Raw genomic sequence first — 15190 nt, 5'->3', positions numbered from 1 at the left:
CCCCGCGCCGCGCGCACGGCTCGGCGGGCGCTGGCCGCGGTGCTGCACGGCTCGGAGCGGAAAGAAGAGGAGAGGAGAGGCGGGAGCGCCGAGAGGGAGGGAGCGCGCCGGAGGCCCCGTTGCGCATGCCCGCTGGGGGCCTGCGAGGCGTGGCCGCCGCCATGGCGCTTGTCTCAGAGGGGCCGAAAGGAGGCTGCGTTCTGCGCTTCCCCCCGGCCGCACGGGGACACCACGGCGTCCTCACGGCCGCCCACCGGCACCGCAGCATCTCCACAGCCACACACGCTGACCTTGCGGCGTCCCCATGGCCAGCATGCAAGGTCGCGCAGATCATGCGCTCATAAACGATGCTGAAGGTCTTTTCCAACCTTGGTGCTTCTCTGATTCTATGACAGAGTGATTGGGTTGGAAGAGACTTACAGAGCATTGGTGGGCTGGTTACATCCTCCTAGATCAGTCTGCCAGAGCCCCATCCAACCCGAATCGCTAATTAGCACTGACGGATGCGGTTAATGGGCACGGTGAGGATTGGTCCACAGTTGGACTTGATCTGTGAAATCTTTTCCAACCATTATGATTCTATGATTTGAAGAGCTAGACAGATTTCTGGGAGCAGCTTTTGGGGATGAATCAGTGAAGACGCCACGTGTGTTTGATACTTTAATTTTTGGTGCTTTCCAGATCTGATTGAGGCTTTGTTTGCTTATACATGCGTTTTTGTGGTGGGTGGCTGCTTTCAAAGTTTGTTTCTTTTTCTGCTTAATTAGTAGTGCTTCCACTGGAAATGTCGAAACAGCCACCACCTGTTCCACATGTTGGTAAATGGCTGTCACTTCTCAGAGGAGGCAAATGCTGATTCCTGGCCATGGGGCATTTTGCTTGGCCACCGAGCTCTTAGGTCACTAATGTGATGACAAGAACATCTCAAGGATCTCCTCCTTTGCAAAGTTCTTTTATTTTTTTTTATTATGCTTTTTTTCATATACTATCTATCAAAAAATCTCTTATTGCTTTGAGTCCAGTTGTGCCAATTGAAACAAAACAAAACAAAACAAAGCAAACAGAATTAATGGCACTGGTGTCTATAATGGTATATGTAATTCCACAACAAGACTTTGGGATTTTCAAGAAAAAAATGCTGATTCTTATATTGGAGAATGAAGGCATTTCTTCCCATGGCCGCACTCCCTCATAGTTTAGGGAGTAGATGTTTGAGAGCTGCATCTCTGTGTCTTCCCTGTCCCAGACATGACAGCAGTGAAACTAAGATGATGAGAGGAAAATTGGACCATTTTTTTAATGAAAGGTTTTCTTTCAGAGTGAGTTTTGATCTGGTTCAGTGGCTGGGAGTACTGAGAAGAAATGGAATCATTGGGAATAAAAGCAGCTGGGAGTGACAGAAGCAACTTTTGCTGGTAGGAACATCACAGACATTGCCTATCTTTCTACAGAGACAGATTGACTCTTCTGACAGATTGTCAGAAACGATTTCTTAAATTAATTGATGCAAAATAGATACACACAATTGCTTCCCTCCCTCCTTCCAAAAATGTTCTTCTTTGGGAGCTTTCAGAATTATATTTGTCTTTTAGTGGGTGAGATTTTGCTCACTGGATAATTTTGAAATTGGACATGCTTGACAGGGTCTGGCTAGACATCAGGCAAGGATTAGGTAAGGTTCATGGGAAGTGCTGCTGGTCCAGCAAAGCAGGGACACATGCCCCTTACAGCAATTGTCCTGGTTGTCGTATCTGAGCATCAAGATTCATCATCAATGTTTTTTTTTTTTCCCCTATATAAAGGAAAGAACAAAGTCAGAAACTCTCAGGCCTCTTACTTTCTGTTTCCAAATGTCATCAGGCATTGTAATCCAGAGATCTGTACATGCCCAGCTCTCTTTGAAACCCCTCCCAGTCACAGCTATTGGCATCCTGCTACAAAGCAGCACAACTATAGCAGTGCCAACTGCAGGAAGTATCCCCTTTGATGGCAATAAAAGGAGTAGGACTTTCAAATCTTTCAGTGGCCTCACTGCACCCATCTTTTTGACACTTTTGCAGGAGCTAAGATGGATTTGGGAATTTGGGAGATCCTAATCTGCACCCCATCTCCAGCTCCGTTGCTGCAAGGGTGGCATGAGGACCATTTCCCTCAAAGGGAACTGGAAGGTCCCCTCTTAAAAATACAAATGGCATGGAAACTCCAAATTTTGTATCAAAAATCATGGCTGGAGACATGCTGCATGAGCCAACAAGCAGCCTCACAATAGGCACCGTTGTCTGCATCACACAGGAAGAGAACAACATGAGTGGAGCCATCATGGAAATTATGTGTGTGTAACTTCCAGTGAAAATATTTCATTGTGGGTAATTGTGTAATTACCCATTATGAGTGGGTTAATGTAGACAAATGAGAGCATTAGCTAAGCCATTTCTGATATTATACTGGTGTGCATTTCTGTTTGTCCAGGACATGGTTTGGGTTAAAAGGATACAGAATGTCGGGCAGTTTGCTTTCAAGATGCAACAGAGCTGCAAAACCTATGGCTCCTTCCAGCCTCTCACTTCACAACAGGCTCCAGATCTGCCCCTATCTATTTGTTCCCAGCATCATGAATTAATTGCTTCTTCTGAAACACTTTCCAGAATAATTGCCTAATGATTTCCGAAGTGCCTACATTTCCATCTCTCTTGCATCTTCCAGTAAGAGGAAATGCACCCAGTGTGGAAATACCTGAACTCTGTGCCTGCTCCTGATTACAGGACAAACAGGGAACAGCAAATGCAGATGCACCTGGAAGTACCTGAACCATCCCAGGAGAAAATAATGCTGCACATCTCTTATGGCTGGAGCCTGGGGATATCAAGTGGCCTCTGATATTAAAAGCAGCACAGGCTGAAGGATATTTGAAGTATTTTGTGAATGTTTCAAATTTATTTCCATTTTGTACAGTGTAAAATGGAAGAGCCTGCTGATACTAGAAGAAATCACTACTACAGAGTTTGTATTCCTCTCCATTTATCCCCATTAGATGGGAGGAATCTGTGTAGGTAATGATTTGTGGAAATGACTGTAAAGAAAAGCAGAGCTGAAGCCGAGGCCTCAGCATTGCAAAGGCCATGGCTCGTGGCACTGCCACTTAGTGCCTTTGAACTCAGGCTGGCAGGACAGAACACTGTGGAAAAAGCCCTCCAAAAGAGTAAACTTCATTTATAGCTACCAATTGGGAGAGCTTAACTGAATGGCTCCCACAGGGAGGCTCATATTTGCATGAAAAACAAACAAACCCGCTCTCCTTTTATTAATCTCTGTTGCAGGGCTGAGCCTGTGTGTTTATGAAAGCTGGAAGCAGTTAGCACCTTTGTAAAACGTGTATGAGCCAACTGCAGCAAGTTATGGAGATGGTCTAGGAGAGAAAAGAGAGGAAAGTGCATCCCTTGTGCTGTTTATTACATCAACAGCAGTCCTCTTTGGGCACATGAAGTCCCCTGCACTGCACATAACAGTGGGACTGGAAAGCAAGGTGTGCTGCTGCTGCTGGGTGCATCTAATGGCTGCAGCTCTGCACCTCATGCACTGTTTCCTCTTGTCCAGCTCTGATGTTTTCAGACAAAAGTGCCTTTATGCCTGCAGGATGCCAATCTGAAAATGCTGCAGGGTGTGAGGGGCCTTAGTGGGATGCAGCATGAGATGATTTCAGGTGGTGAAGACATGGGCACAGTGCTGCCCAATGCCAGCCCTGAGCAGTGAGACATCGCCTGTGGGCTGCTGCTCATGGCAAGTCCAGGAGTCACATATCTGTGAGCGTTTGTTCTGGCTGCAGCTCACCATGGCCATGGCCCTTTGGCAGTATGCCGTCAAAACTTGGAGTAAATGTTTGCTCAGCTGAGCCTCTCGTTTTGGAATTGCAGTTTTGTGATGCAAGTCTGGATTTTGTATAGTAGCAGGTGACACGGGAGGGAGAACAAAGAGCCAAAAGAGATGGCCAAAAGTCTGCCTAAATTCAGAAAGATCTCTCGGCTCATTCAAATGGGAAAATTCAGCAACAGCTGAAGAAGAGGAGCTGCTGAGGGCCAGCGTTGCTTATGCTGTGCTACAGGTAGTAAATGAGGACTTCATTTACTACCTCTTCCTGAGGACTTGCTGTGATGTCCTTGGGTGCTCACAGTGAGGACCTGGATGATGTGCTTTTTGCACTGAGTACATTACAGAGCAGTATGAGCAGGAGGTTCCAGCAGCACGTCCTTGGTTCAGGCATAAATAGAGTCTGGTCTGCAGCTACAGAAAGCCACAGTGAAACACTGCTGCTTGGTACTAATGCTAATTTACAGGAGGCAGAGAGAAATCCTGGTATGACTGAGGCTCCGGTTGTTTCACGGTTTCCTAAAATAGAACAGAAAACAATCCCCGTTTCTTGGTAACAGCGTTATATAGATTACTGTGCCTCCCAAACAGAAGGGCTTAAAACGGTGCTCTTTTCACCCCTTCGTGCACACTCAGCTAATATTTACATTGGGCTGCTGGCTGCAGCAGGAGCAGGTGAGGGCAGGGAGGATGCTGGCCTTGCTCAAGCTCTCGACACAGTGATGTGTGATGGGGAAGGCAGCACAGCAGACTGGCTGTGGCAGTGGCATGCCTGGCTCTTGCACTGGCCCCAGCTGCATCTCAGCATTCTTCACGCTGTTACATTCGCTCAGCCCCCTCCCTGCCCTGTGCATGGATCGTTACGGCCAAGGTCTCCTGATTTACAAAACAGGCAGTATATTTTGCCTGTCTTTTGCAAGTTGTTATCCCAAAGAGCAGCCTCCCATCTCCTTCACTATGGGGCAGGTGGCTCATGATAAAACTGCTTCACTGCAGACTTGTGCTGGAAGGGGACCTTAGGGACAGCACTCATGGCCCTTGTAGCCAGGGAGTTGCTGCTACAAGCCACCTGTCCTCTTTGTGAGACTTCTGGTCTAGCTAGTGCTGAGCACCCTTGGTATGTTGCAGCATCCCCGCAGCCCAAAAGCTCTTGAGTGACTTCGTAAATTGTCCCCACAAAGCCTCTGGATGTGAGAGCAGGCAGCAGCAGGGATTAACAAATCCGTTTCCTTGGATCACAAGGCAGGTTATCTGCATCCTGCTCTGTGCAGCTGCCTGCTGGGGAGGAGAGTGGTGTGCCCCACACCGTGATGCCAGGAAACTGGGGCTTGCAATGAGGTCACCTCCTAATCTATTTATGGGTCATGTGTTTGAAGATGCTTTGGGAAAGCATGCCAGCCTCTCAAAACGTCTCCTGAGATTCTGTTTGCCTGTGTTTCTCCTCTCAGAAACCTTCCCCTTTGAGGGTGCTGTGTGCTGCTCTCTAGACCTGAGGAGCATCTGCAAGGAAATGAGAGCTCCTGCTGCAGCCAGCACCAGGAGAGAAGGGATTAAGGGCGATGAGAGCACGTTATGGCAGAGGAGAAGATGTTGCATTCTCTGATAGCATGAGGCAAGAGAAGGTAGAGATGTGCTGCATGTCCTGGCCCCATGCCCTGCTGCTGAGGCTGGGGCAGCGCCCGTTCCTGCTGGGACACAGCACATCCAGGCACTTGGCCCTGGCACTGGCTTGGGTTTTTGCAGCCACTTCAGAGGTTTGTTACACCTGGTGTTAAAATAAGTAACACCAAATTAGCCTCACCCAGCAGGTCCTGAAAGAGGGCAGGTTCGATGTCTGCAGCTACTCAGCAAAATCCACCAGCAAGCTGCTTATCTCCACTTTCTGACCAGACTGGCAGCATCACATCCGTGACAGTTTCAGCACCAAAATCCTTTCCAAACACCAGTGAGCAGATTGTAACAATATTTTGCTGCCCAGTCAGCACTGGCTCCCAGCTTTTGAGGCGTCTGTAATTAAAAATGACTGAATCTTATTGCAATAGGAGGAACAAGGAGCTCTATTAAATGCACTCTACTCTGCTAGCCCAGAGCCTGGAAATAATTGCAGCAGATCTATTCCAGCATGCATAGGGCTCCTGCAAAACCTGGGGTGGATTGCTGCTGTCATTCAGTGCCTGATTGAGATCCCCAGGGTGGCTGCAAGTCAAGGTGTATTTGCTTAGTTTTAACCTTCTTGCAGTAGTTTGTCTGCTCGTCTTCACCTTTCAGGAAAGCAACTGGAGAACGTAGTAATTGATTTGTAGCAGTTACACTCTGGCTGAGTGATTGCTTCTCTGAATGCACATCCTCCCACCGTTAAGGAAATAACTGGTCATTTCTTATAGGCTTTGGGGTGTTTTTGCTCTGGAAGGGCTGATTTGACTGGTTTGCAAAGGATCACTAAGAACTTGCAGCTAAAGCTTTTTTCCCAGTAATTACGAACCCTTGAATATCACTTTGCACGAATCACTTCCTCAGGTTTACAGAACTGACGAGATGGAGCTCCTACGGGGGCACGAATCTCACTTCCTATTAAACAGCACAAACATAACGAATGCCTCAGAGTCACCACTTTTAAATAAACGCATTATCAGTGGTGCAAAATCTATGTGAATTAATATGTAATATCAGTAAGTAGGACGCTTGAGCTGTATTTTAGGCACACAATAAATATTTAATGATTTCTGTTCCAAATTTAGTGTGAAAGTGATTTAAATGCACAGCATGCTCCCTGCTTACATATCAACAATTCGACAACAAATACCAGCCGGCTGCTCGTGTGCTTTCTGGAGATATACCACTCCCATGCTGCACAGCATCCACGCTGGTGGCACGGGTGTGGATCACAGCACTTGGAAAGTTATCTGCTATAAATTCAGCAAAGGACCAGCTCAGACTTGGCAGGCAGACCGGATGCTGCTCATAAGGACTTTGCTGTTGCCATCAGACAAGATGCAAATAACATCCAGCTCCATCCAGGAGCTTGGCTGGTGCTGGCAAGAGCAAAAGAGATTATAGAGCAAAAGAGATTGTAGCTTTTCTGACTGAAAGTTCACACACCTTGAAAGAGGTGTACCTCCTTCCTATTTCCAAAATGCTAGTGAGCATCTTGACCCACCAGGGCAAGATTAGGAGAAGAGTGCTCAGGTTCTCTATGGTGCTGTTCAGGAATTGGTGGATTTGGTTAAGTTTTCAGTGAGGAAATTCCTCTTTGCCAACTCTAAAATGACATTTTTCAGTTATTCACACCTGGCTCCTCCTGCTGTGGGCTTCCCAGACAGAAGGAAGCAGAAAGGTTTGTCTTATTAAATATCCCTGTGCAGCACCCACCCTGAGCTGGGGATGCGCCTGCCAGGATGAGATGCAGCTGCTCCAGGCTCATCGGCAGATGCAGCCCAAAGCAGCACAGAGCCCTGATAACATCACAGACTGACAGAGCTGCTGAAGTCTGCACAGAGCAAGAGAATATTGTGGGCAATGCAGTGCAGGTCTGTGCTGCGAATGCTCCAGATGTGCTCATTCTGCACATTTACTGGCTGAGAAAGAAAACTGTGGATGTATTTTTCTCTTAAAAGCCTATTAACAGAGGAAAATGTTCCTCTTTATGCCACAGAAATCTTCTTTAAGAGGAGGTTGATTTCACTTTGATTCTCTAATTTATTGACAGGAAAGGTGCTGAGCTGCACAGATTTCAGCCTTCTAAGTAATTTGACATCTCTGTACATGATATCACACAGCAGCAGCAACAGGACTGAAAGTTTTGATGTAGGTTTTTGAAGCACTGACTTGGATCTCCTCCAAGCTTTCATGCAGTGTTAGCATTTCCCATTACTCCGCAAATACTTCTGTTGTGAGCAGCATCTTTCAGGTGATATGCAAATTTTTCTCTCTCCATAAGAAACTCATGCTGGGATGATGTCAAGCACTGTGCATATACACATATATATGCACATAAATGAATATTTCTACATGCATGTTGTGGTGAACACAATAATAGCAAGTGATCTGAGGACAGTACTGATTTTAAATAACTCACATCCTACTTCTAAAGAATGTGAATGATCAGATCACTTAACAAAAGGCATTCTCCTGTTTTATGGTTTCTGGGATTCACGGGAGCATCTTGCTGCCTTGGCCTTGAGTGGTGCTTGGCCTGAACACTGCTTGCAAAGATATTACACAGAAGCAGAAAGGATCATGTTTACCAGCAAATCAAGCTGCAGCATTTAGTCAGCATCACAGGGCATCGTTTTTCAGACTGTGGACCTGCTGAGCTGCTTCCACCACCACCCACAGTCAGAGCATGGCTTGTCCTACAGAAAAATCCTGTTTCAGCAGGTGGTTCGCAGCTGCCGGTCTGTGATGCTGTAACATCATAGAACATCATGGAACAGAGGCAGCAGCTCAGCTCCCGCAGGCCTAACACGTCTTTTCCCACTTGCTCTTACCCAGGGGCTGCACATTTTGGTTCAGGAGAAGCCCAGCTTACAGCCATGGAGATGCTGGGTCTCCCAGATGCCCACCAGATTCCCATCAGTCTTAATGGGAGTTTCCTACCCCAGGATCTTGTTGCTCTCAGAATATCAATCTATCACATTGCTTCAAGACGTGTCCTAAACTTCAGGGGCAGTTTTGCAGAGCCAGGCTTCATTTCTGCATTTCTGCAGTAGGACTGTGCATATCGAGACAGAGTTTGTTTCTTCTGAACAACAGGTTTCAAAGAGCATGGCTGCACGACAGCCTGTTTGAACAGGCATTGCTTTATTGGCCTCTCTGGAATAACTTCTGGCAAGCTGATTTACTGCAGCCATTTTCCTGTGTGTAGACTGGAGGGAGCAGGTCTGTATGCTTCTTCCCCTGGCAGCTTTTTGTGCTGGAGGTGACGATGAAAGGGGTGCCATGGTCACAGGTGGGCTGAGAGCAAGGTGGAAACATGAGCACTGGATCTGCTGGGAGCTCTGCTCCTTCAAAAGCCTCTCCATGGCTTCTGGGAGGCTGCTGGAGGCAGCAATGGCAGAAGAGAGAAGCAAAGCAGAACTGCTTGCTGAATTTCAAATGGCTGGGAAGAATAAAATCAGCTAATATCAGCTAGAGCCCTATAGGTCCAAGCGCAGGAGAAGATGAGGAGCTGGAAAAAAAACATAAACAGCAGAAATTTGTCAGTGGATTCCCCAGTCCCCATAGAAGCCAAAGCTCTTGTCACCTGAACATGTTTTGTTCTGTGATTATGCAGGGGTGTCAGGGCAGGTGGGCAGGGACACCCTGCCACAAAGGAGGAGGAAGCTGCCTGGCTTTCCCTGCCCTGTGCTGGCTCTGCCCAAGCTGAAAACAGAAGATACCCTCAGATATTTTTTGGCCACAAATGATGGGAATGGATTTTCAAGATTGACTGCAGCTTCTCTCTGAATCTTCCCCAATAATTCCTGATTGAACATGCCTGCACTTCAACACTAGCTTGGTTTATAATCTCCAGTCCTGATGCAAAGCTCTCCAGCATGGGGGAGGCTGGTGTATGTACACAGCTTAATAAATACTGTCTCTATTAAACATTTTGTGCTGCCTTTTCAGCCTTCCATCTGGGTTTAGCTCCCTTTTCATTGCTCCACTTTCTGTGAGGTGACAGCACCATACACTGCATAGACTTGTGCGGGCTTCAGTCGAGCCACCTCTTAAAAGGCAATAAATTACACTGAGGTACCTGAGGAGCTCAGCTCAGGATTGTTCACTGAATGTTCACCTGGCTTCCTTGCCTGTTTTATGTGAAGCACTACAGCACTGTGAGTGCACCTTTCTTTTATATAATTTTTCCTACCTCTGGGATGGCATATTTCTCTATCTAAAAATATATAAGCCAGTAAAGGTGTCATGTTTATTTCTAGCCGTCTGTCCCTCATCTCTTAAAATTTTTGTGATTGCAGATCAGTGAGAGATAGAAAGCTCTCACAGGGCCTCTTTCCTTAACATTTGCTGCCCTTTTCCCCTCTGAAATAGAAAGTGGGTGACTAGGTAAATATTGCTGCAGTTGAGCAAGTCCTCTGAGAGCACACAGAGCAGCATCCGTATGCTGACTGCCTCACGCTGTCTGATATCCCCTGATAATTCCTGAGGAGAGCTGCTCCTGGTGGTAGAGCTTCATCCGGCTCCCTTCCCAGGGAGCTCTTCTTTAATATATTCCCTGTAACACTGATATTTACAATCTCTGTCTCTCTCTCTCTCTCTCTTTTTTTTTTTAATCATAAAACATGTACCTTCCCAGTGTATCATCTCCTATTCCTGAGAGCTTCTGTTTCGTTCTGAGCCATTTTTCTTGTCATTTCTCTATATAAATATATTTTTGTTGTTTCTCTCCTTTTTCCTGCACGTCACAGTAAGTGCCACTTGCTGTGCTTACCATGCTGTGTTCAGACAGCTGGCCCTGCTGCTCAGGACTGGATGTTGAACTTGAGATGGTGACTTGGCACTTCATGGGAATAGCTGAGAGCACAGGCAGGTCTGAGCCCCGCACGGGAAAAGAGCAATTGCAGCTGACTGTGATTTGCAGGTAGAGAGGGGCACGCTTACCCAGCCTGCAGGAATAATCCATGGACACAGTGATCAGAGAACAAGCCAGCCTCTGGAAATGCAGCACAATGCATATTCTTCAAAGATCTGACCCTACTCTTCACATGTTGTCTTTAAACCTAAATCCAAGCACTCCTCTGTATTAACAGAGAAGTGTTTGATTGCAGCCTGTTAGAAGCTTCGTTAGTGTTCTTGGTGCATGAAAGCTTTAGCTAATTAACTTATGAAAAACTGGTGCTAAAAAGTAGGAGATACAAGTTTAATAATGCTACCCACATCATAAACCTTGCCTTGGTGAGCTACTTAATTTTTCCAACATTTTAAAATCATTTGGAAGCATAATTTAAAGTGATGGGGATGAATGTAAGTAAACAAATCATATAATTTCAGGAGCAGTTGCCAGTCACAAAAACACAGTAGTAGCTTTGTGTCTCAGCTGTTTCTCTGCTTGCATCAGGTACTCGAGCTGTTTGGGGATGCACAGGCTCAGATTTACACCACCTGCACAGTGCTGGGGCATGAGAGGACTGCACCACTGAAGCATGCGCCTTTTCCTTCTTTCTACTTTCCACCTTATTCCGTGTCATCATGATATTTGAAGCTATGCATTTGAACATATGCTGTGTCCTTAATAAGCTGCACAAGCTTTAAAGTCTCCTGGAGGTTTCAGGTTTTGCAGTAAGTGTGGAATTCAATTTGTAGGTTTGAGGCACTAAGGCAGAGCAGAAGAAACTCCTGAGCTACCATACTTCCCTGTCTCCAGCCCATGGGCACTGATGGAAAACTAGGCATCTCTCTAATGCTGCTGCAAGTGCCCTATGAGCCATCTGTCACCTAATTTGCTCAGTCCTTGTAAATGAGGACCATCTCTTGCAGAGATCACAGCACAACAGAAACTTGCAGGCTGTGGTCCTTCTCGTTTTACAGCAGGTGAGAGAAATGTGTCAGTCACATCATGTCTGAGCTGTGCTGAGTGCTCTCCATACCGATGAAAGGAGATCAGGATAGGATGGACTGGGTTGAAAAGGACCTCAAAGATCGTCTAGTTTCTGCCCCTATGAGATCATGTCCTTAATGGAGATGGAGAATAAGGTCTTCAGTGTCAGGGGGGATGGACTGCATTCCAGCACCTACTGCATTTCACTTGTGTCTGTGCTGTGCTTGGATACTTCGTCTGATCAAACATTTCTCCCAGCCATAAAGCAAATCCTATATTGTATCCATAGCATGAAGTGTGTCAATTGAAAAAGCTTTGTCAGACCGCAAGATTTGACCCATTTATGTTTGGACTTCTTCAGCGACTCTTCACATTTCTGGACTGCAGCCATGCTGACATTTATTTCTGCAAGAAATCTCCAATAAAATAGAGTATCTGATATTAATATGATTGACCTGCTGGCCTTGCTGAAGCTGCAGGGAAGTGAGTGTACATTTAATCAATTTTGCTGTGTATCATAGAGGTCATCACTGTGAGTGGGCTCCTGGAGATGCTTTCACTTACTGTTTCTCTACAGAAAAGCAGATTTTAGATCCCAAGATGATTTGAGGAATGAAATATGTCCAACAAATATCTTCCTACAAAAGCTTGTCAGAAAGAAACTTGATGTCACAGATGTGTGCAGTAACCTGTGCTTTGGAAATGTGACTGCTTCCCTGCCCTGGGTACCACGAGCATCTGTGTTCCATGAGCATCATACCTTCACCTGGCAGCCAGGCAGTGGAGAGAGCACAGTCAGCACTGCTGGCTGCAGAGCAGCTATGGTTGGCCATAGCAAAGATTTTGGTCTAAGTAGAAAAGAGCAGCATTGCCAAGAATCTCAATGGTTGACAAACGCGTGGACTGCTCTAAAAGAGGAATATACTAGTGAGGTTTTACTTTAACAGAGCCCCTTTTTGTATTTAGCAATAAAGTAAAATTTGCACAAGCTATGCTTTTTCTTTCTTAACTAAACATGTATTTATGTAACAATCTTAATATAAGCAGACTTCTTACTTGTGAATTAATTACATTTTATCTACTATCAGCCTGACCTGATAGCTAACTATTGATGGACAAGGCCTATCACTGTCCTGCATTCATTCCTGTGGCACTACTTTCTGTGTCATTTGAACTGCAAGTTCCCAGAAAAGGGGCTATTTTTATGTTCTGTATTTATACGGAACTTTGCATGAGAGAATTACTGGAAACTAATTACAACCAAGTGACGTAAATTAGCAGAGAACTACTTATTTGGCTGCTGTGTGGAACATGCAGTTACCAAAGTAGGTAGCCAGACTCTGGAAGCCTGAAGCTTCTCAGGAGTGTAACAGTTTACTCTCCATTTACTCATACCCCCAGTGTGCTTTTTTTTTAGGGTTCAAACAGTGCAGCGTGAAGGAAATTGATACAATTTGTTTGAAACTACCTGAGCAAAATACAAGGAAAAGCATCACCATCAAAGAGGAGGCAGTTGTCCTCATAGCTTGGTGGCCTTCATCTTCTGATTAAATCACCTACAGGGTGTGCAACCAACTCACATACTATCCACTTGTGCTGAATTTTGCATTGAGATCTCATTATTTGAGAAAAGCACAGGAGCCAGCATAGCTGACCAAAGTGGCCAAAGGGATATCCCATACCAGATAGTGTCATGTTCAACAGTAAAAGTTGGAGTAAAGAAGGAGGGAGTGAGGAGCTCCTGCCTGGAAGTGGATGCAACGCAAACTGGGGTTACTGGGGTTAGTGCCAGTAGCTAATTGCCAGGAATTCACTTTGATAGGAGTTTTCTAGGAAGTTGATGGCAGGTGCTAGCAGAGACTGCTGTGTCTTGAGAAGGCTGAGGCTATGCATTTGGCATATTGGGATGCTGCATGAAATTTCATTATATGAATTTCATCATGACCTACCTGCAGCTCAGGCCTCCAGCTATCAAACCTGAGCAATGATTTGCAGGCTTGGGAGAGATGAGTGCAAGCACCTGGTGGCACAGACTGGTCCTGCATCCTCCTGGAAGGGCCAGAAGAAAGCAGCCCCAGCACTGAGATTTCCAGTGCTGAGTAGATGAGGGCTGAGGCAACACGTCTTATAATCGTATAATTATTTGAGTTGAAAGGAACCTTTAAAGGTCATCTGGTCTGACTCTCCTGCAATGAACAGGGACATCATGGTCTGAAAGGCTTTGGGTGAAATAGTTTTGCAGTATTTCTCCTCTAAAATCACTGGAGATCATAGTAAGGTGGTTTCAGTCAGACAACAGGGACTGGACTTGACAGCCCCGGAGGTTCCCTGGGGCAGATCTCTAAGCTTTGTGTATGAATGGCATAAATGGGTCCATAGGGCTGTCATGGAAAACGTGGCTGTCTCAGTGCTGTGATCATGAATGCTATGGCATGTCATATCCCTACATACCTGTCAGCACCCACGGAAGCCCTAGAGCTGATTTCAGTCACCTAATGCAAAAACACGTGATATCCAACAAGTCAGCCTTCGCTCTCAGACCTCATGCTGACAGGCAGAGCAGAATCATCTCTGAGACAGAGGAGTGGCTGTTGCTTTAGGAGCACAAGATCAAGTGATAATCATGGAATGCTGGAAAAAATCTCAGATAGTCACATGTCTGTTGGGTTTCACAGTGTGGAATAATTATCCAGCATAGCAAACTGTGAACAGAACTCAGGAAAATCCAGAAACACCTCTATGGGATATCACATTTGTGCCCCCGAGAGCCCTGGATGCTCTGTTGATGAGGGTTTGCTGAAAAGGATATAGAGATCAGATGAGTCTCAGAGGAACAAAGAAAGGAGCGATGTTTGCATCCAAACAGAAAACAAACAGAGAAGGGGAAAGTTGCAATGAATGTAATTTGGAAATTAGAAATGGGATAAATTAGATAAGGGAAGCAAAAGAATACAAGGGAAATACAGAGAAAAGGGCAATAAGATCTTCAAAATATAGTAGGAATGAAGGGAAGTCGAATAATGTCTTTGGACTTCTACCAAATTGAAATTATAGAAATGGCAATAATTATGCAGAAAGGCAAATGTTTTTAATGAGCAAATATTCCTGTACTGAACCTGGGGAGAAAAACGAACACAAATGATGCATTCCCATCAGATGATGATGATACAACAATTTGCATAACAGCAGAAGTACAGAGGGGCAGTAAGCAATGGTTATAACTGCTGAAGCGTCTCCAAATCAGCCATCTAAATAATTTGCATATAAGGGTTTTTAAGAGAACTTGTTGTTTTTTCGAGGACTGCTAATGCTGTTTTAACACGGATTGTGGGGAACAAGTGAAATTACAGCAGGAGAAGAAAAACTGCTATTTAAGGGAAAGCTGAATGATTTGGATATCTATAGGCCTGCTGAGCTTTGGTCCTGGGGAGATAATGGATCCCAGGCAACGAGGAACAATTGCAGAAATTAAAAAATAGTACGCGATAATACCATTAATTCCATCAACGGGGGCTGATGAGGAATAGGTCTCCTAAAACTAACTGCATTTTTTTTATAACAAGATTACAATTTTGCTTAATAAAGGAAATAGTGTTGATTTTAGCTTCTGTAAAATATTTGATTTGGTATCCCACAATGTAATGTTCAAGAAGACAGATCAGTGCCAAATCAACACAGCAGACAGAATGAATTAAATATGAGCTTAAAGAATTAGCTGCCAAAGACTGGATGATGTGGGTATGCTTCAAGTGGTTCTGCAGAAATCACTCTTTGGGGCTGCACCAGGCA

This window comes from Centrocercus urophasianus, unplaced genomic scaffold (genome assembly GCF_019232065.1).
Source record: "Centrocercus urophasianus isolate 14NV4802_14NV808 unplaced genomic scaffold, USGS_Curo_1.0 seq_22, whole genome shotgun sequence".
Classification (NCBI taxonomy): Eukaryota; Metazoa; Chordata; class Aves; order Galliformes; family Phasianidae; genus Centrocercus; species Centrocercus urophasianus.
Note: the sequence above shows the minus strand (reverse complement) of the source record.